This window comes from Vidua macroura, chromosome 19 (assembly GCF_024509145.1).
Source record: "Vidua macroura isolate BioBank_ID:100142 chromosome 19, ASM2450914v1, whole genome shotgun sequence".
In the NCBI taxonomy this organism is placed as follows: Eukaryota; Metazoa; Chordata; class Aves; order Passeriformes; family Viduidae; genus Vidua; species Vidua macroura.
The window spans coordinates 9,385,855-9,410,047 of record NC_071589.1 but is presented as its reverse complement, the minus strand read 5'-3'; the positions used below and the strand labels follow the sequence as shown (position 1 = coordinate 9,410,047).

The 24,193-nt window shown below is 45.0% G+C and overlaps 1 protein-coding gene and 1 long non-coding RNA gene across 5 annotated transcripts in view; one reads left to right on the top strand and one right to left on the bottom strand.

Annotated features, from left to right (window-relative positions):
• The window catches only part of RAB11FIP4 (RAB11 family interacting protein 4), a 111,670-nt gene that overhangs the window by 33,218 nt on the left and 54,259 nt on the right, over window positions 1-24,193 (bottom strand). The gene's annotated exons all lie outside the window — the stretch shown is intronic.
• Window positions 996-8,673, top strand: LOC128816615 (uncharacterized). Of its 2 annotated transcripts, none has more exons than XR_008439968.1 (3): window positions 996-1,144; window positions 3,927-4,097; window positions 8,446-8,673. It is a non-coding gene; the product is annotated as an uncharacterized LOC128816615 (long non-coding RNA). The 2 variants fall into 2 exon arrangements; XR_008439969.1 differs by lacking the exon at window positions 8,446-8,673 and adding an exon at window positions 5,544-5,807.

The window sequence follows — 24,193 nt, the reverse complement described above, 5'->3', positions numbered from 1 at the left end:
AGGACAGTGTTTAGACTCATAACTTGACCATGCACCATATGAGGCTAGATCACAGCTTGCAGGATGTTTGATCCTTCCTCTTCTGCCCTCAAATGGACAGTTTTCTATCTCAAAAGAAAACTTCTCTGTCAAAATGTTGACTTTTAATGCAACAGACATTAGTTTCTGCTTCACCTCATGATCTCTTTCACAGAAGGCCTCACAAGTGCTCACAGGTCTGCTCAATACAAGCTCCTGTCTCCAGCTCTGTTTTTTAGCAGATGAATAAGATTAGGAAAGACAACAAAACCTGGGGAGAAGAGGGACATGGAAGTTAAAAGAAAACATTTTTCATTTGCTATGCCTGAAAGACACCAAACTGTGCCACAGGAAATGCTTTTTAGTTGAGAATCCTGATACATCTCAGGCCCCAGACTGTGTAGGATTTAGATAATCTAAATTACATTGCAGATCAAAGTTTTATTTGTTTGGAAAATTGCATCTGAGACCATTAATATTTTCTGTTCTATCAATCCAGCGCCATCTTCATGTAGCACATACCCAGTAATGGGACTCCTGAAGTAGCTGATCGTCTATCCCAGTGCCACCAGTACAGGAACCGGCTGTCACCAGGGAAGAACGCCCATGGGCACGAGGGGGCCTTGGCTCAGCCCCTGGCACCGACAGCTGTGGCCTCTCCATCCAGGCTGAGTGGAGAGTTGTTTGTCAGAGGGATGAGAAGGTTGCAAAGGGCAGGAGCTGAACTGTTTGCTGAGTTTGGCCATTTCCTCCAGGTCAAGGTGTGGCTCTGCTGTCTCACAGTGACCTGTGACCCCCGGCAGTGCCAGCACTGACCCCTGCAGGGCCCTCCCTGCCAGCTGAGCCTCATCCTCCTGTCACCTGTGGCCGCGTGGTGACAGCAGTGTGACAGCCCCCAGCCCCTGCAGTTCCGGGGTCTCCATGGATACAAGAGAGACACCAACTCTGGTTCCTGTGGCTCTGCACTTCAGTGACATTGTGGCGCCCGGCTGCTGCACCCCTTTTCTTTCACTTTCGGCTCTTTGCTTCAGCAAATGAAGAACCAGATGTTTCCAGTTCCCTCTGATGGAGAGACACTGCCACGGTTGTGAGCAGGCAGCTGGACTGTCAGGCTAAACCTGTTTCAGTAAGTAATGTTCATAAAATAATTTCAGTCCAAGTTGCAGCTGCAGCAAATTTGTACATGCCTGGTTCAGGATTACTTTTGGGTTTAGGATCTTGGATAATGCAGAATGTCAGGAATGGGCTCAATCACCAGTTCTATCCAGAAACAGAAGTCTCATTCTTGGATATGGCTAAAAATAGCAAGCACTAAAATATTAACGTACAGATGGAAAACCCCCACTACTTCCTATAAGTATTGCCTACAAATCATTTCAGAGGCATAGCTGGATATTACAAAGGGAAGTCCAATCTCAGTAAGAAACATACAAATTCTAATTTAAATGTTACACAGGTACAGTCTTATCATCTGGAACATGAATTCTAGCCTTAACCACTCAGTACAAGACATCAAAATCATCCAATTTCCAACCTGGGCCATCCGTAGCACATTCGTTTACCTTTGTGACTTGTGGCTCCCATTCATCACCCATCTCCATTCATATGGAAATCTAGCAAGCCAGGTACTTCCATGGGCTCTGTACTGCAGCAGCAAGAGACAGGAAGTCAATTTTCTGTGGCACCAGAGAATAGCAACTCAATGCTTTCCATGACATCTCATTTTGGTGGATTTTAATCTTGTCCCTGAGAGACAGGAGCTGTTGCAGCCACTGCTGGTTTGAAGCTCTTTTTTGCAACTCACAGATATATAATAAGCAGAAGTTCAGTGGGGAGAGAGAAAGAAAATAAGATTTTTGCATGGTGAAAGTGGTGCTTTGGAAAAAGCTTCCACAACTTCAGTGAGACAAAAACAGAGAATAAAAGAGAAAAGGTAATTTTTTTATCAAACCTTGCAACCAGAATAACACCCTCTTCATCCATGCCACCCTTGCCCAGCCAGAGCCAGTCAGATCCCTCAGTATTTTGTTCTGGTCTAAGCCAAGACCCAGATTTGAGGCTCCCAGTGGCACAGCATTGTACAGAGATAAGCCAGCTGTATAAAATACTTGAGTTAAGTCAACAGAGTTCAGTGAGCATTAAGACAGTGAGCAGCAGAGGGGATTTACCTAGAAATGGAGCATCTGTGAACCACCAGTTGTTCATAGGGACTAATGGACTTGCCTTGCTCCCCAGGTATTTTTACTTCAAAGGTACATTAAAATGCTTAGAAAACTCTGTCTTGATACTACAACAAACAGCTCTACAATGACTTTGACAAACTAACACATAATGCAGATGAGAAAGCAACTGGGATTTTTCTTGTACAGCCATTCTGTGTTCTGCGCTTTGCTCTGGCCCAGCCAGCTAGAGACAGAGCCTCTCAGGGCACAAACCCCCCAAGATCCCAGATCATAAGATATAAAAACATTTCTGTGCACTGACTGCCTCCTTACAATAACCTCATTATCACAGCTGTCAGTCACCAAGATAAACCAGTCACCAGCATGGGAACCACTGATAAGGGATGCTCACCCTGAAATGCACTTGCAGCCTGGAACAACACAAGGGATGGCAGCTTTAGCACCACAACAGGCTCCTCCAGGCCAAAGCAGCAGGAGGTGTCCTGTCCCTCCACTGCAAGGGACTGGAGGGGTCACATGAAGAGACTCCCTTCAGCTCAGTCACACCATGGGGCTGGCTCAGTGTGGAATTGTTCAGTCCCTTCAATTCCACACTGAGCCAACACTCAGATGGAGATAGTTGTTTATATCTTCTAGATTTATATCCCACAATGGTGATGTCCTGTGATCAGGCTGGAAAATGTAAGGGCCTTTTTTCTTACAGATTTCCCAGCACATAAATCTTGTATCCATGTGCTATCCTGTCTTAAGTGGCTATCCAAAACTGCCATCATTAATCATTCACCTGGTACATGATCTCTCTATTTTATCCAAGTCCTTGATGTACTGATAAGGGGTGGCTGCAGTCCTGACCATGCCAATATAAGGCTGGATCACTCGCATCCAGTTCTGATCTCAATATTCCTTAGCCACTGCTTAATACTGTAGTGCTACAGTGAGAATTTAATCATGATTTATAAACCAGAGTAAGTAAAATGTTTTTATCAAATTTCAGAAAAATGCTGTTAACATTTTAAAGTCAGCAAAAAACCTTTCCCAAGGCAGGAATTTTAAAAAACTTACCCTGAACATACATTGCCTGAGCCAGACACTTTAACAGATGGACTCAAAAAGCTTTTTTAATATTGGCTATTAATAAGTGCAAATGTTCACAATGACAAATGCAATGTATTTTTAGTCTGTACTGGGACAGTAGCCTGGTCTTCATCAGCACTTTTTGTCAAACTTTCCTTTTTGACACAAACCCCACCTGTAAGCCTGAATATACAGGCATACAATCACAAGCTCTTTCCAGCCTCACCTTCCTATTCCACAGTAAGGTCTGTAAACACTCACACTGCTCTGACTGCCTGCCAGGTGTGTCTCTGCTTCCATCTTGTCTTATTTCTCTCCCAGCACTCAAGAATGTTCTTATAACTGGGATTGCTCAGTGACTGTAGCTCAGTTAACCTGGAATTATCCAGTGTAAATCAACTCAGCATCAGGCTTTGCAGCTGAAATGAATGGATTAACTCATGATACAGTTAAGTAGGAGGAACAGGCTCTGTACTATAAACATCACAAATGCAAATCTCTTTCATAAAGTCAATTCTTTTGTTGTTATTTTTCAGAGTATAAACTGGGCAGTAGTGAGGAGGGAAGGGGTGGCTGTGAGCCATCTGTCCTCAGCAGCACATGTACAGGGTCCCAGTCACCTTCTACCCTTGCTGTGTCTTTAATTCCCAGCTCAATACCTGGGGCACAGCTACACCAACACCTCCAAAATCCAGCACTGTGAACTGCCCTTGCCATGCTGTGAACCCTGGCTGCAAGCAATGCAAATATTTTGAATTGGATTCCTGTGGCCTTTTCCCTGGCTGACACACAAGTCTTAATGGTTCCCAAAAGAACACCATGGTAAGCATAAACTGTGATAAGTTTGACAAATGCCAGCTGACGTAAAATGGGCCCATTGTATGTGTTTAACTGGAAGCAGTCAGAAACTCACATCTCGAGTTTGTGGTTTCTTCTGGGATCATTGCAATAGTTTCTACACATCACAAGTTTATTCCAATAGAGGGTCATTTTTAGACAGAGAGCACCAGAAAGGATATGAGGAAACCTGGGGTTATTGCAGAGGGAGCCTGCACAGTTGGCTCAGTGCTGCTCACCTGCAATGCTGCTGTTTTGTGAACAAACAGCTGCACTCATTTCCCCAAGTGGCCCAGGAGAAGCTCTCCTCACTCACTGACCTTTTGGAGGTGCTGTCGTGTGCTGCAGGGCAGACACAGAACAAGGAAGAAAGCTCCATGGTAATGCAGCTGGGACACCATCAGTGTACCTTCCTAACACCTGCATGAAAGGAAAGAGTGCCCACTGCCATTTCACTGCAGAGAAATCTGACAGAGAGGCTGTGCCTTTAAGGGTGGTCAGACACCTACTTCCCACCATTTAATTGCTTCTGTTCCATATTTGTTTGATAAAAGCTCAAAGAAATACAGGCTTTGCTGAACAGCAGGAATACAGCCTAGGTGGTCTCCAGCCCTAAAACTACTTTCAAGTGACTTCTCCAAGCTCAGACAAGAAAAGTGATAAAGTCAGGACTTGGATGCTTCTTTCCCCATTCTTGCAATGCCACCCCCAGGACTCAGTGCAGTACCCTGCTAGGATGGATGGTGCACACGACTGGAATTACCCTCATCCTGGAAACATTTTCCTCAAATATTTGGCTCCACTCCTTCCCTTCTCCCTGAGCAATGGGCAAGGGGGAGGGGGCGAGAGTATTTCACAATTAATTTTCTGCCGTGGAAGAGAGGATGCATTTCCTTCTTCATCTGTGCTTTTGTTCACTGGTGCTCAGACAAATGACTGAGCCCTGGGCAGCAACCTGGAGCAACAGCAGTGCTCTGGCTCCCCAGCAGACTGGACACAGCTATTTGTGAGGCTGCCTCACTGGATCAGTTGTCTCTCCTTCCCAAGTAATGCTGCCATTTTATCATTAAATCACTATTAACATCAAAACTGGAAGTCTCCCCAAGCCCTGAATAAAGTCCATCACAGAGCTCCCCAGCTGAAACCAATATTCCAGCTGCTGCTTCTGGGAAAAGCAATGTGTTTTTTTGACATCCAACTATACTAAAAGAAGCTAGCCACCAGATAAAGGCAGCCCACAATGATTAAGTGAGCAACAGCACTTTTGCCCAAGCCTGATCTTAAAGCTACTGCCATCAGCAGCAAACCTTTATTTCAATAGAGATACATTTGGCTGCTAGGACCCTCAAAACCCTCATTCAGTTATACTCACTCGTGTTGGGTCCCAGTTACACTTCATGAACACCTCTGTTGCTTTAATCTCCCTGTTAGGTGCTGTTGTGCCCTGCCTGGGGACAGTGTTGATGCCATGAGTGCCTCTAGGCAGGCCAAGGCTTCCCAGGGCCAGGAGACAAGTTGGAAACTTCTGGTGCCCTTCATCCACCAAGCTTAAAGGGGGACAGGACAGGAAGTGTGTCCTACCAGACTGCTCTGCTCCTACACCTTCCCAAATGCTGCTAGCCCCTCCTTGCCAGGAAAAAGTTCTATCTCCCAGGCTCACTGTGAATAAATTCTTCATTTTGGCACGTTCATGCACTTGTAAGTAGCAACTGATACAAAGTAAATGCTTCAGACACATGGCTGAGTGGCAGCTCTGACAGGAGAGTTTGCATTTGTACCTGTCCTGGAGACACAACTGCTCTGCCTGGAAACAGCATGGATGCTGCAGGTGTGGTTTAAGGCTTCATGCAAGTCTTGGGGGAAAAGTCCCCTTCATCCCAGAGATAAACCTGCCCTCCTTCTCTTCCATCCCCTTTGCAGAGCTGGCTCTGACCAGACTTCCATATCCATCTTCCAGGTCGTTTCACTTCTTCCATGCTTTAATTGCTTCTGTTTTACATCTGGCTGACCAAAGCTCAAGAGAAACAAGTTCAAAGGCTTTCTCAAATCACATTATAACAGTAGGTGGTCCCCCTATGGCAATCACACATCTTACAATTAGGAAAAAGAAAAAAGAAGGAAATAATTGCAGTGTCTGCACAGGGCCCCTGCTGTCAGTTATCCCTGATGGGGAGTGTCTGCTCCCTGTTTCCTTCCTGGTGGCTCAGCCCCAGGCAGGCAGAGGCAGCACTGACAGCCCAGGGATGGATCAGCACCGTCAGTCACTCCTATCTGGTGTCCAGCACGACTGAAGATTGCCTTCAGTTGCCTGAATACAGACATTTAATGCCACTTCAAAACCTCAAAGTATTCAAGGCATTGGCATGGATGTGACACAGCCCCTCCAGGAGCCCACACGCAGCACCACAAACGGTAGGCACAGGCACCCAGGAGAGAGGGTGAGAAGAGCCATAGCCTCCATGGGGGCCTGGCTCCTCCTCTCATGTGTTGAGATGTGAACACCAATTCACTACCCAGCTGCAGTTTGCTGGGCTTCTTAGGCTGCCTGTGCTGCTGGAGCTAAAGATACTCCAGTCAGAGCCATCAGCCTTTCTATCACCTGAGCACCCTGAGCTGTGTGACCAATCCTCCCCTCAGCCCCTTCTGCAAAGTGCAACTGCCTTTCTCCCCCCCAAACTCAGAGGAATGCACAAGACCCAGGGGATTGTCCTTTGAGGCTGCAGACACTGCAGGGACTCACCTGGGAACACCCCTGGGAACACCTCAAATGGTACACATGCTCCTCTCAAAACAGTTATTGGATGACTGCTTCTGGCTCAATGCTTTGTGCTTTAGGCTCTGCCAGACGGCTTTAATCAGCTGGTAATGTGACACTTCCTTCTATAAAGACCTGAGATCTACTTCCCTGGCAGCATGCCTTTTCCTCCAGAAGGTCAGCCTGCATCCCTGATTTCTCACGTGTTATGACAGAGAGATGAAAGAAAAAAAAAAAAAATTATCAAGGCAGTTGTAATTTCCATGTAAACCTGACAGGACATCCTGCTCAAAAAGGATATCTCAAGGAGCTCTTGAGGCTGGTTCATTTCAGCTTCAGACAGCTGAGCTCAAAACTCTTGACTTACTCCAAATTCCCACTGGGTTTAAGTGCTTGACGTGATTAAGGAATGAGAAGTGAATCTCAAAAGAAATCAGAAGTGACACAACAAACCGTGGATACAAATTTGAGTAGAAATGCACTGCAAAAGAGATGTTATCTACTAGTCCAGAAAGTTTACTGAATACCTACCTTATGAGATTTCTGGAGACAGGAGTGGTGCTCAGATCTGGTGCTTAGATCCTAAATGCCCTGAAAGCTGCCCTCCAGTTCACACTTCTTTTACTTTATATGTAGTTTTCTTGTCCACCTCCCATCTTTCATCACTCTCCACTCTTTTGCTAAGCCACATTTAGCTAGCAATGTCAAAAAATGTCAAAGGAAAAAAGCCAGCCAGGGTGGTCCCTCCATAGCCATATGTGATCTTCACTTTGAAAAGTGTTACAAAACATCCTGAGTGAAATATTTAATCAGGCTAAACACTTGGACACCCCGATATCACCTGGATGCACTGGTACCTTGCTTGGAGAAGGAGCTGGAAGCACCTCCTGCCCCTCTTTTTACCCAGCAGACAACAGGATGAAAATTACTGGACAGTCTCTTATTCTGCATGTGACCATGCAAAGCCAGTCTTATTATTGCTAGCATGCAAACTCTGTTGTCACTGTTTGCTATAAAAAAGCTTTAGTTGGGCATGAATGAAAGGCAATGACTAAATCATTGTATGAAATTGATTTAATAAGGTTCAATGATTGAAACAGGAAAGATTTTCTTTGACAAATTGTTACAGGCCAGATTCAGCCTTCTGTGACCAGCTCTGCTGTCAGCCTAATTGAAATTTGTGCAGTAAAGGGGCAACAGCCTTTGCTCTCAATTAACTCTGAAGAAAAGTAGAAATCTTTTCAATCCTTCTGAATTATCAGCCCTTCTTTAATCTGTTTGGGTTGGGATTTTTTTCCCCTCTGTATTTATACAGCTATTAAGAATATTTGGGGATACCATAATTCATAACTGTAATTTAGGACCATGTATTAAATTGCTTTAAAAGCTAGGGTTAGAGAACAGGGGGAAAATGGTATTTTATTTTGAGGAAGGAGGCAGCAATCTGCAACAAATACCCACTTGTAAGGGCTGCATCTAGTCCCAGCTCATCCTGTCACAGACTTCTGGCTGCAGATTGATTTGATGTATCGAGTCACAGATATAAAAAATCCAATTCTGCCACTCTTGATTGTACAGATCATCACATACTTTGAAATTACTCCTTAAGGCTTAACTGAACTTCGTTTGTGGGGAAAAATAACACCTCATGGTAAATGAGTCCTTGAATCTGGATACAACAAAATTTAGGACCGACCACACCTTGGACTGGGTCTGTTTCATACGAGCTAAAGGCCACACGCCCAGGTAAGTCTCGACACGCTGCTGACCCCTGCTCGCCCTGAAAGCAGCAATGTGTGTGTTGTTACCCAGATGAGGATCCCGACATCTTGAGCAAGCAGGAGGCATTATTTGGGCTCCAGGGAGGAGCAGCCACTGAAGCTGCAGGCGACTTTATGTGAGAATCTCCTTCTCAGGAAAATATCCTTATTAATAAAACAGTAGGGAATGTGGAAAAGCAGACTGATCTCAGAGTAAAATGTTTCTTTGGGAGTTCCCCAAGGACTCAGTAGCAGCTTGTTATGGAACTGACAAGGCTTTTACTGCTGCAGCCATGTGAATGAGAAATATTTCAGTTTTAGGAGCAGCAAATAGAGGCACAAAGTAGGAAAGCTGGGCAAGCAGAACCAGTGCCTTGGATAACAAAACTCACAGCTACTGGAAAACCTCCTGAAAGATTCTGAGTATGAAACAATCCATGACCTAATTAGGTGGCACTGTTGCTGAAAAATAGAGGAAGGAACAGAAAGAAGCAGGGGGAAGATTAAAGTGAGAGAGACAGAGAGTCCTTAATACTCAGGAGATGAGTCCAAGCTGGAGCTGACCAGCCCTGATGCTTTACCTAACACACACAAACACTCTATGAGGGAGGAGGGAGGCACAGAGGAAAGGAGACTTGCTCTGTGCTTAAGGGAAATCTCCTCACGGAGCACATTTTATACACTGAGATGAATGAGGGAAACAGACAGGAAACACCACAATACGTTGGGATCTGGAATTAACTAATATCCATGCTGGTTTCTGCTATGAAAATACCACATTTTTCTCCAAGGGGAAAAAATGGGTTAGGAATCCCTAAGCAGACTTGTAGGAAACAAGTATTACAGTGAACTGGGCCACAACATGATACGGATATGATCTATTCTGCATCTTTCCCATGATAATTCCCCATCAGCCATGGCAGAAGCACAGTTCAGAGGCTAACTGGCACCTCTGAGCCAGACAGAGCACAGTTCATGTGCACAGGTTACTTGGGTGACACAAAGCAGCTCTCTGCAGGAGCAGGCTCAGCAATGCCAAAGCTACACTAAACCCTTAAGGCCATCACACGAGGCTGCAGGGGAGTAATCAGAAATATCCATATGGATACTGCTGTGGAGTGCACAGCCTTTTCCAAGGCAGGAGGAAATACAAAGCATCTAATCAATAGCAGACTACACCCAAGGAGTTCACCACACACCACCCCAACCACCACCTGCCCAAAGGAGCACAGAACTCACCTCTCACTCAGCAGGGCTGTCAGATTCTTTCTGAAAAAAAAGACAGGCCAGACTCTTAATTAGAGTGCACAGTCCCAGTGCTGACTTCAGTGAACTCTGCTGATTTAAATGGCAAGGTTCTGGTATCTCCCATGTGATACTGGAAGTGAAGAAGAGCAGGGCCAGCCAAATCCTTGTCACCTCTCAGCCCAAGAGGTCCCTGGTTCTGTCACAGCTGGCTTCCCACAGACACTGCTGTTAGCAGTTCTGGACCAAGGAGAGCTGATGAGGTGCAGCAGCCTCATCTGGCTGCCAGTCAAGTATGACAGCCTGCACTTGAACTACACACTCATTCCAACAGGGAACCAAAGCTACAGGGATTTGGCCTGACCATCAGATGTGTGAAGTCTTTGAACTAAGTTTCTTTAAACTCACAGTCCCCCCACAGAAAACATTTGTACAACTGCCTGATCAAAAAGCATTGATAGATCGAGTCGTGATTTCCCTTCCTCTCACTGCAGTGTTCACTATTCCCAAAGGATCAGGTCTGAATCCTTCACTCACTGTATTCTGTGACTAATCTGCTTCATCCCCACATCAGCAGCTGCTGTGAAGTGTTGCTGTTTTGGGGTGGGTGGCACAGAGGGTCCCTGTCCCTGGCTGAAGGACAAGCAGACACACTCAGCTCCCTGGCAGCAGCCTGAGTTACCACCCAGCACTGATGGGAGCTGTGTTCCTCAGGATACAGCTTCAGGTAGCTGAGCTGTGAGAGAACTGCACGTGAGGAGCTGTGCCACTGCCCTGGCCCTTCCCTAGAGAAATACAGGTACCACTGCAGGGAGCTGGGCCAGCCCAGCACTCTGCTGTGCTGTGAGTCCCACAGCTCTACCCTGACAGGTACCTCATAGGAATGTGCTTCTTAACAGGATGTGCCACCGTCTGTGCACAGCTGTGCCCCAAAATGCTTCAACCAGGAGTGCAGACATCCCTGCAGCCACTGCTGTTTGCATCAAAGGCACAGGGAGAGGTTGCCATGAGCACTGAAGCAGCCAGTAATGCCCACCCACCCCAGCACAGCCCACGCAGGGACATCACATGCCAGCGAGAAAGGCTCTGTGTGGGCTCCCTCTCAGTGCTCAGGGAGATCACTGAGGCTGTGACAGAGGCTAGAGATGGATGTAGACACTCCTATCCTAAACCAGCCACACAACCACAATCATATCCTCTCCTCTGACTTGGGATAAATCTCCAGGTTTTCCACAATCACGTCTTACTCCACTAAAAGCAAACACAAACATTTCAGAAAGCAGAAAAGCTTGGTGAGAACAAAACCTCACAGTACATTTCAGTTCTGCCTAGAAAAAATAGACACCTTAGAAAACAGGGAACAGCTCAGCTCAGTTTTTCTCTTCAAGCCTGCTTCATCACAGTCTCTGCCTCCAGTGCCCAAGGAGTGGGAATGGCTCCCTGTGCACTGCAGGGCTCCTGTTGCATCAGCCGTGCAGGGGGAGATGAGCAGAGCCCACGGCGCTGTCCCTGCTCTGCTGTAGGTACCACCGCACACACAATGCCACGGGCTCACCCTGAAAAGAACAGGCTGACAAAAGGGGAAAGGTCAGGCTCTGCTTTCCCAATCTCTCAGCTCCTCCAGTCCCATACCACTCAGTTAATGGCTAGTTAAAGCAGCTTCACACTAATTGAAAGCAGGCTTCTGTATATTTTAACTCTGCGGTTCAGCCTGATTTTTATCCCTGAACTACAGCACGCTTAACAAAGATGACTTCAGAGGGAAGAAAACATTCCTTAATTTAAAATTGTACTTACTGAGAGTGACTGTGATAGTCTCTACGGGAACAGCAGTGTCTCTAAAGCCCGTCTCGGCAGCAGCAAAGTTTTCTCTCTTGCCTTGCACAAGCGGGATGTGAAACCAGACCTGGGACACGCTCCGTGTCTGTGCTGATGCGGGCTCTCAACTGTGTATCGTTGCCAAGACACCCGGGGCAGACTCCAAAGCTTCCAGATCTCGCCCTGGCCAAGGCATTCCTAATCAAATGCTCCTTTCAGCACAGCCACGGGCATCACACAGGGCTGGGAACAGCATGTTTTTCTTTGATTCAGGTAAAGATAAACTTCCATTAAGTGCTCTCATCAGTTTGAAATACTGCTTATTAGCAAAACATTTTCTATCTGGAATTGTAACCGATGTTAAAAACTATGTTATTTTTTTAAAAAAAATAAATAAACTTTCTGCCTCACCCCCCTGCTTTGAGCTGCTCCGAGATCTCAGAAACAATGGCAGGATTGAAGTCTGCCCCCAGGTTTCATGCTAAAATCTGCAGTGGAATCAGTTATTTCTGAACAACTGTAACAATCTGCTATGTCAAAATGTCATGATCTACAGGTAAATGATTCTTGATGGAAACACGGAATTCATGAAATCGACTACTGCAGCAACACACAATTAAACTTCTGCATTATGGCAACAGGTCCTGGACAGTCAGCTCTCACGGTGCCAAGGTTTTTCTCAAAGATATCACAGTCCAAAATACAAGATGTGCATAGTTTCAGAGAGCAAGAAACAGTCAGATAAGAGGAAGACAGAAGTCTTAAGTGCAGCACAAGCTAAACTTGTCTATCTGAAAAGAATACAACCTCTCTGCTACCTCTCAAATCAGTATTACAGGTGGTCTGTAATACTCAGAGTATTACAGGAATATTTTGGGCTCTCACCCTGTTGAATTTGTTGTCCCTTCATAACGTGTTAATTGTATTAATGGCTATTCTGTATCTTAGTGGTGAAAATGGAAAAGGTTCACAGAGCTCATGGAACAGACATTTAAGAATCCCATTCTCCAGTGTTACAGCTGATCCTAAATGCACTCCAGCTTCCTTGTTCAACATTAATATGTGTTCTACAGGTAAGTCGACTACAATAAAAATGTTTACATTATGGAAGTCAGATCAAAGCATTTAAAAAATATCAGTATGACTGATCTGAAATGTTTTTTTCCTTTTTCCCTATTGCTCACAAACAGGTCTGAAAATTACTTCTTGTGTTAGGGTATGCAACATTTTTCAGCATCTTTCAAATTTTAATTGTATAGAAAACACAGTTCTTGTCCTTTTCTATAATTTAATCATAAACTAGATTCTTCTAAAATTCAAATTTCTGCAACAACGGAAATTTCTGAATGCTGAATTTTGCTGTGGAAAGGGTCAAACATTCCCAAATTTAATTTTTCAGGGAGGATATAGTTTAATCCTCTTCTTTCCTCCTACAGTTACCATTATGGGTGTGTAAGTAACTTAAAATGAACTCCTTGTACAAGACCACGTGTAGTATGGCTGGAGTAAACCAGTTAAATGTCCCCTCCCCGAAGGGCTTCAGTTCCTGACTTCAAATAATAGGGTTGTAAAGGAGAGTGGGAAGCAAAAGGAGACAATGAGGTCAAGAAAGCACCACGGGAAGGTAATTCTGGTTTTGCATCTGAGTTTTTACACTTCACTGTACTCCCAGACACATTCTGGAAGAAGAATAAACTGCTCTTCCGCCAGCTCCTGCACTGCATTTACACTGAGCCCTGGAGTGTTCTGCCTCCAACCAGCTTCATCACTCAGCCCGAAAGAGATTAAGCGTGAATAGTTCTGCCAAAAGAATGATCATCTGTTAATGGAACTAGTTCTGGACACCCCAGGGAGTGAGGCACCTGAGACAGCTCACACACACACAGATGCTGAAGGCACATCACTCTCAAGCAGGCAAGGCTCTGTTTCTAGGTCAAATCACTGCACCTTTGGGCCTGATGGCCGTAACATTTAGGAATACAGAGCCAAGGGCTCAGGGCAGAGGGTGAATACAGTTCTCAGCAGAGTCAGGATGTCCTGGGATATGAACTGAGAGGGAAGGGCTCCAAACATCACAGCAAAGACTGGCAAATACTACACTTAAATAAACCAAGCATGTTTAAAAATGTATCTCTCCCATTACAATTTCCATGAATTTTTCAGAAGGTCTAAGAAGGTCTAATTCTGAAAAGGTAAATTAACTCCTTATCTGTTCACACTTAAAGCTTTTTTAAAAGCAGGCCTGAAGTCGGGAATAAATTCAGCAGGCAGCAATGTCTTGACCTTACATAGGAATACTTGCTTAATAAACTACGGTTTTATCAGACTGTTTCCTTCTGTTTCCTTTCTGGTGGGTAATGGAAGGTACACCCACCACTTCACTTTGACGTGTGTAACCCAGAAAAGCCTCAGCTCGCTGTAAAAACGCCAAGTGATACGTTTCTTTGTTAGAAGATGCCTCGGGGCTCTTGTCGCATTCTTCTAAACACGTCAGGAAAAACGAAATGCATTGTTAACAGCTAGTAGAAAAGCACTACACATTAGTTATTCTTCTCCTGAATGGAAAAGAACAATTTCTCATGAAATATCGTTCCCATTATATTCCTAGATTGCTTTGCTGGGTAGCTGCCCTGTCTTTCACAAGCCTCAGGCTGAAAACAGGGATTCTGAAAGAGAAATTTTGATACTCCTGGAAAGAATTAAAGGGAAACGTGAAAGTTTTCACTAAAAGAATTTTGTAAAGACTGGTGCCAGTCAGTTTCTTGAAGTGTTCTTAAAGATTAAACAAATAAAAGTCAAGTCAAAACGAAAAACCGAAACTTCTACTCTTGAAAGACATCAAAATGAGAAACTCTGAAATTCACAAATAATTTCCTTTTTCCCGAGCCAAAATGTTGCCAAAACCAGCATTTTATGGACATTTCAACTCTGAAACAGCTTTACCACTGAATTTGGCACATCCAGCATCTCGGCCAGAAACGCCAATGCAAAAAGAGAAGCTGCAAGACGCAGAGAGAAGAAACACACCCAGCTGGAGGAGCAGAGGTGCGGCGGCAGCGTCTGTGTGTCCAGGGCTCCTCCTCTGCCCTGTGCCAACTCCGTGCCCGCTCCTGGCACAGCAGCGTGCCCGTGGCACCGCTGTCCCGTCCCCAGGTGCTCTGCTGGGCAGCTCTGAAGAGCCTGGGGATCCCTCTGCAATCAGCTACTCCCGCCTGGCCAGGGCTGCTGGCCCTAATGCTGCTTTTGTGGCCCAGCATTGTCCGGCAGAAAGGCTTCAGCTGCTCCTCAATGCCTGTCAGAGCACACTAGGGCTGCTCTATGGCTGAGCTTTCGCCTGGTGCCGCAGCAGAACCGCGGCTGTTTATCTGCCGCCTTAGTTCCTTCCGAGCAGGGCACACAAAGACACGGATAAATGGCAATTAAATCAACCACAATGGGTTGCGTTAACTACTGGTAACTAAGAAGCCACCTTGATCCCTCTCTGCATCTCAGATATTCACCACATGACACCGAGGCCCCAGCGCACAAAGACTTTTCAATTTCGGATTAAACGTGTTGTATTGGAAGTAGTTCTGGTAAGCCCCAGCAGCAGATTACAGCTGGCAAAGAGGGACAAATGAATGGCTGAGGGAAGACAGTGGGATAAGCATTTGCACTGGAAGAAGGGGTGTAACCAAACCCACTATTTTTAAAAAAGTTTTACCACCTTCCCATGTTTCTGGAACCTGCAAACTGCCTGGAGGAAAGAGAAATTCTGTGGACTGGCTGTTTTAACAAAGCCCGATTCCACTTGCTGGAGTTCTGGTTCTTTAGGATCAAAATCTGGGGAAACAAAAAAAACAAAACCCCAAAAACATCCCAGCCCTTGGGAGACTTAACCAAAACCTTCACCAGTAAGAATGAGACTGAGCTGCAGCATAACTGGAGAAGGCAGACCCAGGGCACGTGATGGAAGCTGCAGTTTTTCATAGGAAGACTTTATTTGTTTCCAGCTTGCATGATTGCTTCTGAAAGCATGGCTTCCTCCTTTCAGGATTTTCCTGCAGAAAATTTTGCGCGTTGCTCTCCAGATGATTCACATTTAGTCTTAGGGACTATTTTTAGCTGCTTTTATTTCAGCACACGTTCTTGGAGAGCCCCTGCTATTTATGTGGTTGACATTTCCCTCCCCTTGGCTCCTCTGGGGAGAAGCTCCACGAGGCACTTTTTGGGAGCAGAGCCTGCACATCATTCCTCCTTTCGTGTGTTCCACACAGCAAAGCTGGAGCACTCCTGAGATTGGCAGCAGCAGTTTTTATCACCATGAAGACAGATAATGGAAAGCAAACAAGCCAAGGAAAATCAAACACACTCCAGCTCCTCAGAATGTTTGCAAGGCCATTCTCAGGCTGGTTTGGGCAAAGGTCTGATGATCTGGACACTGAAGGCGTAATCATGCAGCAAATACAGAGGCAGTTGCGTACAACTGAGCAATAAAAAACATGAGAAAATTGCTGCAATATGTCTGGGGTAAACCTGACTCCAGGACATGAACTCCTTTGTTAGGGTCACACAGCTTTGAAAAAATGGAAGATATTAAATTATCAGTGGGTCCACAGCCAACATCAAGATAGGTGTACATATGCTGTTCAAGCTGGACACCGATGTCTTAGGGATTAGTTTTATAGTGTTGACACAGATATTATGGGATATAGCTAGCAACAACCCAAATCACACACACCTAAATAATGTTTCCAGCCCAAGAGGCAGCTCTGCAAGTGGGAAACTGCCTTGTATTAGCTTTCACTGATTTCTTTCACATATGGGAATAGTGCTGAAGTATGAAATCATTTTTACACTGGTAAAGTCCCACGGATGAAGGTCTGTCTTGCTTTAATGAAACTCATAAAAAAGGCTATTTTTATGACACACTAAAGATTAATATTGTAAAGTTTCTGCTGCTCTTCCAAGTGTGGTTAAAATTTTTGAATGAGTATAAATTTTTGGCTGGATAGAATTTGGAATCATGCATGCACACACACACACAGTCAGGACACATCACAAACATCGGGAAACCCAACTAAACCAGAAGGGAATAAGCTGGAGGCAGAGGCGAAAAGCAATTTCAAGGTACACATGTTAAGCAATTGTAATTTTTATCTTTGCTGTCTTCCCTGGTTTACAAGTAAATCTCTACCATGGAGACATTCAGCACACTCTAATATACAACCCCATCTTTTAAGAGCATCCTGTATATTGATCCCCAAAGTATGGCTCAAGCTCATTATCTTATAATCTGCTAGGTTAGGAAGAGCTCCTGGGGAGCCAACATATGGATGTACTGTGAGCACATTATCAGCAGCTCAGCCCATTGCACTGAGCAGTGGAACTGGGCACACTCTTTCCTTGTGGCCAATATGGTAATAATTAGGGCTGCTCTGTGGTTCAGTAGACTAAAAGATTTGACAGATTTGATTTATCCCAGGAGTAATTCAAAGAAGATGAAGGAGTTACACCAGGAGTCATGGCCCACTGTGCTCTTCTCCTTGAAACTCCTGCTTGAAAATATTAGTTATTTGCACACTGAAGTCTGGGCTACTAAATAGTAATTAGACAGCTACATGGGAAAGAATTACCTGATTGTGAGATGATTAATTAGCATGCTGTCAGATATTATTATCCTGGATCTAGGGAATATACCACATTTGTTCTTTGCTCCTTACAAGATGATGATGGCAACATAAAGCACTTCTGCCCTAAATCCCTGAATGAACAGCACAAGAGCACAGACAGTAGCAGTCAGTACTCAGGGCTTCAATGAAGGTAGGAATACGCAGGACGGACTGACACAGCTCTGTCCTGTCACGGTAGGTCAAAAACAGACAAGGAAAGAGCTTCACAAAGACACCTGCACCATACCTCAAATGCACTCAATGCACCACTCCTGACATCAAGTGTGCAGCCTTACAGCAGGAGAGAAGCGATTTCTGACCACCTCTGTTTGGCAGTGTAGGCACCACGCTTCAAGACCATCAGCTCCAAATTTTAGCACTGCAAATTTTTTTCAGCCTTGTAAATTTTAAAAATGCCTGTAGGGACTGGAGGGTAAACAGCACATTCACCTGTGGCTCCTAAGACACCAGGGAAAGGCAGGAAGGCTGATGTGATAGGGAGAAGCAAGATTTCCAAAACTGGCTGCTTCTAGTGAAACACAGCCTGACCTAATCAATTGAACATGCCTTTTGTACAAGGGTGCAGCAAACTTATAATTCCACCCTTGTGCAGTTTTGTGAAGTAGATTTGACACCTACCAATCTCCCTAGACCAGCAGCTTCATAAACTAGTGCAGGTAAGCAAGACAGGCATGTGCCTTCAGCACCATCCAGAGCTTTGATCCTTTCCCTAGCTGAGGCAAAGGAGACCTGCTTTGCTCTGCCTTTCATTTGGGCAGGCTCTGCAGACAGAGGAACAAGGAAAAGCACTCTGGAAAATTATTAGCCTTTGAAATTCAGTATCAAATTCCACCTACATGCACAGAGGTACTGCTGTTATAGATGCCCAGACAGAAAAGCTGGCCCAGCAGACAGGGCACCAGCTGAGACCCAGGTACCTGCTCGTTCTTGATGATGGACGTCTTCTGTGACCTCAGTGGTATGCAGGCATCTGGCTTATCTGGAAATCAATCTGATTCTGCCCAACCTGGGCCTTATCCCTGAACAGCTCAATTTATCTTCAGACTTGGATGAATAACAATTTTCTAGCACCCAGAGAAGCTGCAACAGGAATTCATTAGAGCCTGTGAAGCACTTTGATAGTATAATAATGGAATAAGTATTGTAAATAGTTTTTATGCTAATTCCTTCATCTACATAACTCTGGCCTCAGCCACCAGGAATTTAACTGATATATGGGATGTGGAATAAATCCCTCTGAAGTTACAAGTCTCTGTACCGAGCTTGCAGATCATTTCCACATCTCTCCACCCGTGTAGGCCACCCACCCCACAGTTGTCCCTGCAGGATAAGGGAAAGCAGCTGCTGTGAGATGATAATGAGTGATAGCCCCACTGCACTGGGAATTGTGCTGCTTCCCACAGCTTTGGCACCAGCCTTCAGGGGAAACAAGAAGGATGGCAACCCCTTTAAAATCCCCTAATGACTAAGGCCATGCCCACCCAGCCCTCTGGGATGGAGGTGCGTGGGCAGCTTTTCCTGGCTGGTCCATTTTTCCAGATGGGGTCTTCCCACTCCTGTAAGTAAACGTCATTAGCACTTCTCACCCTCCTGCTGGGCCAGCTCCTGGCAAATTCTTAATTCCAGATAAACCAAAGCATGCAGGTGCTTCAGAGCCAGCCCCTTCAGAAGCATCAGGAATAAAGTCCCTGCGCATACTGGTGACACAAGGCCTCCCAGCCACCACCTCCCTGGGAGCCCCCAGCATTGCAGCCAGGGTTCTGAGCACACTGTGCTGAACTTTGCCTCTGTGTCACCCCTAAGCTAGACAGGTCCCAATTAACAACCTTGTGTGGGCCCAACCAGCTCTAGACAATATTTTCAAATGTGACCACTGTGAAAGAAAAAAAAATAGGTCAAAGGGATTATGCAGGGTGACTAATGATTGCTGCATGCTGGGCTGAAATGTGAAGTCTGACTGTGTTTTCAAAGGTGCATAATAATATGTCCTTGTCTGACCTGTGGTGCTGTTGACACTTTTTCTGAGTTGATGCCTCCTCACAAATCCCCATTAGGCTGGAAGCTTGAACACCCACCACGAGTGATGGCAGCCGAGTGAAAGAACTATCAAACTTTGCAGAACTCCCATTTAAGTTTCACTTAATTTCTTAAAAGCCAGGTAGCAGAGGCAATTATTTAACAGTCAAGCGTTTTTGGAGTTGTTTGCTGAGGGATGTGGCTGCTGTTCTCAGACTTGGGGCAGGACATGTTCATTCCATGACAGTTCTCTGGACTTGGACAAGAGATAAAAGGAGGGCGCTACTCTGCTCAGTAGAGCTGGCAACTACAGTCAGGTGAATGTGCCCTGCCAGCCAGCTTGCCATCCAGACAGTCAGAACTTATAGTTTTATCCTTATTTTACTGATAGGGACGACAGCATGGTATATTGAGGGCATGGTTCAGCTGCCGTTCCCAAAAATCTTGGGAGCTTTGTAGCAATAGGAAAAAGAATTCAGCTGTTTTCTCTCCTGGTCTTGTGTTTAGCATTAGAGTCCCTCCAAATACACCTTTCATTAACAGGGAAGTTAGAATTCATTTTTCTTGGCTGACAAATGTTCATTAGCTAAGTATTTGTATCAACTTCTCCGTCCTGGTCACAGAAATATGTCCCTTTTTAGCTACAGAAATTGGAACAAAAAGCAACTCAGCTATAGCTTAGCCAAACCTACAGTTCCCCACAGGAACTCTGGGGCAAGAAGTTCTGCAGCAGCCTGAGAGAATGACAGAAAGCAGCCTTTTGTTTCTATTATGGTCCCTTCACAGGCGCTAAGACTGTAAATATCAGCAGAGCGAAGTTTCCTTGACAAACACAGACATACCAGGAGAAACATAACCTCTGGTTCAGCTTCACTGTGAACAGGAACTGGGAGACATTTGGTGTCAGACAGCAAGGCCTTCACATGGGCTGTTGGCAGCCTGGCAAGAGCAGGGTGTGATGATGCCAGACTGGCTGCTGCTGGGCTGAGCCTGGAGCAGGGAACAGCAGGTGCAGATCTGCTGTAGGAGGCAAGACACCTTCAATTCATACAACATTTATTTCAGGATGCCTCAGGGAAAACTCCCAGCTTCAACAGAAATGTACAGCTGCCCCATAAAGCTCACGAGTGTGGACAAGGCTGTGACAATATTAGCACTGTCCAGACCCTTCAGACTGATTTGCACCTTCTGGGTGATATTTGCATTTATAAAAGGCATGAGGAAGGGCAGCACCTAGGTACATCCCCTAGTTGCCTTTAGATTAGATCAGTTTTAATTCCCAGGTGATTCTACACTGGCCAAAGCACAGAAATTCCTTGCTATAGCAAGAGCAGAGCTCTGTGACTGAACAGGTATGGCCCAGGCAAGGCCATTCAATGGGGTCCCACTGAGGCATTGCTAATTCCAGGCTTACAGAAGGCCTGAGCTCCTCACTCCTGAGGTACAGTACAGAATTCAGCAGAGGATCCACTTCTGCCCCATTGTTAGGTCTCTGCAATCACAGGCTGAGAAGAATAATTCTGTACAAATTCCGTGATTTAAATCAACCCCAAAGTGGCTTTTTAAAGAAAAGCCTGCTGGAGCTAACAGTCTGATTGTTCCATAAATCAATTTCTTTCCCAAGTGTAAAATCTCCACTTGCTCATTTTGTGTCTTTCATCCTAATTAAATAGTGATGTGAAATAATCAGCAGTATTGTCAATGGCCTGGTGCTGCACAGATACTTCTGAATATACAATATTACAAGGAAATGAAGCTAATGAAGAAGATTCCCACCCAGCATCTGCACCATGACCTACAGTGCAGACTGGAAACATCCACTGAAAACCAAGACACCCCATGATTGTGGGCTGAGTCCAGCCAAGGGCCTGCAGTGCCCAGTGTTCTGTAAAGAACAGGTCATGGAAGGGGCCCTCCCTGTGCTAAATATGACCTTTCTTTACCATTTCAGCAGGGAGCAAAATGCCTCTAGTTACCTTTCACATTCTATTTCCATAATCTGCTCAAATTAAAACACTGAACTACTCTTAAACACTGATCCCTGCCCTTGACATTCACCTCTCCCTTCTAATTAATCAGGTTCAGTATGGAAGTGTTCGGATGCCGTGAGAATAGAGGCAGTGAGCTGTCAGCACAGGGGAAACTTTCAGACCCCCTGAGTCATCCAAGAAGCAGTTACAGATGGTGAAGTGGCTCAGGAAGCAGGAAGGTGTGTGGTCCACGTGGTTCTTGTTACCCAGGGGCTCTCTGGAAGCCTTGGGAGTGCCAGGGCAGCCCCAGCCTCCTGGGAAGTGGGACGTGGTGCCTCCCCAAGCAGAGCTGCACATGCCAGCCCCAGGGAGCCATGCTAACAGAGGTAAGAAGGGATGTCCTAACCCAGTCTGAACTCCTGGGAGGTTACTCAGGAGAGTCCTTCCTCTCTTGGGCATCAGTTCCCCCACAGGAAAGAAGACATTGCATAGGAAGGCGAGTCCTTGCACAATGCAAGCATCTAAGTCAAACTAAATATGACCATTTCACTCAGTAAATCTTGAAATACTCCTACTAGTGCTGGTTTCTTCCCTTTCCAACATCCTCCTTCTAAAATGAAGTGATCCTGTGCTCCCAGGAGAGAGGCAAAGGAACACAAGACAGGCACTATAAAAATAAAATCAAGAGAGACTGTCTCTTCCTGTGAAGGTTTTTGATCTAGCAAGACTACACACGGGCTAGAGGAAAAGCATGTCCCTCAACAGTACAGCAAATAATGCCCTGGCTCTAAGTCAGGAGACATATGATGATTTTGTTTATGGGGCAAATTAGTGACCTTCAATAACTGCAGAGAAAGTGCTCCAGGACTTTTCCCAGCCCTAGGACCTTGTCTTATGAAGTACATGGGGCAGTGTTATTCACTACATTTCACTGCTAAAACTTCTCTTTGTAAACCAGCAGGGTATCAGTCACTCTTGGCAGGGCACCTTCTGCAATATCTGAGCACAAATTCCTTCCCCTTTGATTTGAGAACCATGACATGACACAGGATGTCTCCTGATGGCAGTATTTTGTCAGGGTGCAGTAATCTGAGAAGGCTTCCTCAGAGTTTCTTTATAGGCAAGGATTTGGACTAGAGAACAGCTGAACTCTGAATTTACTGCACAAAACTCCCTTTTATAATTCCCCATAATATCTTACCATTGCTTGGCAGTGAGACAAACAGAAACATTTAAGTGCAGTTTCAAAACACAGTGGAATGAGAAAGCTGATGATTTACTCTGCCACTTGTCTAACAGCTTCCCAGGTGACAAACCTGTGGCATCTCCCACAGCCAGATAACCCTGCAAAGTGTGATTCATAGCGGGATGGTTGTTGATCCTTGTGCTGAACAGTTCAGAGGAAAACAAATATCTGTGAAAGGCAATATTTATCTATTAGTCTCATAAAATATTCTGCACTACTGATTTCCATAAAAATCAGATCTCAGAGGTGCTGTGAAATACTGACTTCATTCATTATTCAGGTCTCCTCACTTTTTCACAATAATAACTAGTCTGTGAAATATTCTGAGGAGTGACAAGTCACTTTAAATTCTGAAACTGTGAAAACCCAAAGAGAACCCCGTAGAAGGTGAAGCAGTAAGAGTTGGAAGGAGGGATATATATGGGTAAAGCTCCTACTGTAACAGTCTCAAAAGCTTACAAGGTGGGAAAAAAAACCCTACCAAAGAGCTCAGCAGGAACACAAGCTTGTTTCTCTCATGTTCTTAAATTGATTTTTATCATATAAGAATCTGACAAACAGTTCTTCATGGTTCTTCAATACCCCTCTCCATTCTGGACAGGTTCTCACCTTCCATGCACTAGGCCTTTGCATTACTGTGCCTTAGGGCATTGGAACCATATGGTCCATCTCCTGATGAAAGACACATGCCCCAGTTACTCACAAAAATGTTCCCCAACGGCATTAGCCTTCAAGGACACAATAATTAGAACTCATTGAAGAAACAAACACCAATAATTTTTTCAATGCATACGGCAGTAATAAATGCAGAGCAGTTACAGATATAGGAAACTTCTTATGGAGAATATACAAAAATACACAAGGTTCTGTCTGGTGCTCTGTCACCAAAACAAGACAAACATCCTTTCTGTCAGTTGAAGAAAGTGTCAGCACAGTCAAGTCAGTTGAGAAGTTCCCTCCACTTTAAATGAGTTCAGATTTTGTTGGAGTGCTATGAATAAATTTCTACCATGGGCAAGACAATTTACCTAAGTATTGCACTATTCTATAAAAATGGGTAGCCAAAACTCTATGATGTATTTATGCCATATTTATGTATTTGCTGTACCTATCAAAGGGTGCAGAGCCTGCAAACTTCCTCTCCTCCAGTGATTATCCTGCTTGGCTCTAGTGGTGTTGCACAAACACACACTGAGAAAGCCTCTTCCCCAGACATTATGTAGAGAGACCAGAGACTGATGCCCAAAGCTAACAAATGGGCAGGATTCACACCAGGGCTGTCTCCTCACCGACTCTCAGGCTCCACAGCTCAGGAAAAATCAAAACCTCTTGCAAAGTCAAGCAGTTTGTTATCACAGTCTTATTTAGACAGGCTGGCACAAGCTCCAAGGAATCACCCTTTTGATACCCCTTTTCTCCTTTATGGATTCCCTTTCCAAGCCCTTCCTAGCCCTGGTGGCTCAGACTGAGCTACCAGATCCACACTGTCAGCCCAAAACACTCATCAGCTTTTGTGTCAGCTCTGTATCAACACTGCCATGGTTATATTATTATTATTATTCCAACTTAAACTTCCCAGCAGCTTATCATAACCGAGTT